This window comes from Pinus tabuliformis, chromosome Q, assembly GCF_031772625.1.
Source record: "Pinus tabuliformis cultivar Carrire ecotype Pingquan chromosome Q, CPIR1, whole genome shotgun sequence".
NCBI classification, from domain to species: domain Eukaryota; kingdom Viridiplantae; phylum Streptophyta; class Pinopsida; order Pinales; family Pinaceae; genus Pinus; species Pinus tabuliformis.
In genome coordinates, this window is record NC_142296.1 from 245,433,857 (window position 1) to 245,435,643 (window position 1,787).

The following is a 1,787-nucleotide window of genomic DNA, read 5'->3' on the forward strand; positions in this document are numbered from 1 at the left end:
AGTTGGAGGTGTACTCGATTGCGGAGAAATCACAACATTTTGAACCAAGGAGGTTGAAAACAACCATACTGGCAAGCCAATGGTAAATCTCGGAAGGGACAATGTAGCCATATATGGAGCACCAATATTTCCAAAAGGAGGAAAAGGACTAGGATTCCCATCAAAAGGAATTCCTTGATCGGTGGACTCCGGATTTGTCGCCATATGTTTCAACCTAAGATCAACTAAGGAGTGAGTGTGGAGGATGTTATCTGTGGTCAATTAATTTTATTTTAATCAAAGTAACATAACAAAACAAAAGAGGGATAATATAGGCAAAAAGATTTACCAAGCAACTGTGAACTGCAGAATACCTCCTGGCAAACCAAGAAGTACGGGCAAACAATCTCCCCGAATGCTATGTTCGGTGTATCATAGTGTACAAGGCGGCCGACTCGGTTACCTAAGGATGGATAGCAACCTAGAGTTGTCCTCCCATATATACCTGAAGGTACGTGGAGGCCCAGTCCGTATAAGCGTTGTCTAATGCAAAACCGCACAGTGAGAGCATTCCCATATACTTTACGTACTGTAACACCGCCCTATATACCCAAAGGTACGTGGATGAGCTACGATATACTCACGTACATGGAATGAGGTATCACACTCGGGATGTATTGTAGACAAGTTAGCGACAACTGCTTTGTTTTACGACACCGGAACACGTCTCTAGCCTAGACCTCTAAATGTTTTTCGTTAGGTGACAATGCTCCATTAGGTAAATTCAGATAAATTTTAAGTTGATATTCTTTAGAATTTTCCTTTCAAGGTTCACCACGTGATGTATGTTTGCAATTCCTAAAATGCAACTAATATGATAAGCATTCTTTCCATTCAATTTAACAATGAAAATCCTTAGCTAGTAGGGATACTTTTTTATCAATCAACAAAGAGCACAAACTAGATGAAATTCCCTAAACCATTCCTTTCAAGCATTCACAAACTTTAATATGCACAATGCATGTTTTTCTTTTCAAATCCCTTAATGTTATGATGAACAAAAAGGAAATATGCACAATCGATCAAAAATCTATTTTCATAAAAATGACGATTTTGCGACAATTTCTTTTCAAGGAAAGGAAGAATTTATGACACTTTCAATTTCAAAGAAATGAGGAATTACGACACTTTCAACGAAAAGACAAACCATATGCACATATAAATGAATCGATCTTTTATGAATGAAGACTTTACGACAATTCAATTTTCGAAGGAAAAGACGACTTTACGACACTTTCTTTCAACAAAGATCAATCGACCAAAAACTAACTTTGACTATAGACTGATAATGACAAAGAAAACATTAAAGAAACATTAATCAATCCAATCAAAGTAGGGCTCACTAAGGAGATGAAAAGACTGTTTTTAGAGATAAGACATCACTGATATTTATCAAGCAAGCAATCAGAAATTTTTTGGCAAAAACTCAATCCAAAGGTGGGAATTTAACCTAAGGTTGATCAGCGTAGGTCAAAGAGGGGCTAACTGCACTATAGAGCACTGTCTCTCACTAAACCCTGCGCTGATTTCAATGATTTCAAGATTGATCAACGCAGGTCAAAGAGGGCCTATCTGCACTAATTAGCGCAGGCCAAAGAGGGAAAAACTGCGCTGATTAAAATATTCCTTTGTTAATCAAAGCAGGTCAAAGAAGGCCTACCTGCGCTGCAGAGCACTGTCTCTAAGGCTAGACTGCATTGATTCCTGTGAGGCCACTAACAAGTCATCTAACCTCAAATTTTGACCAA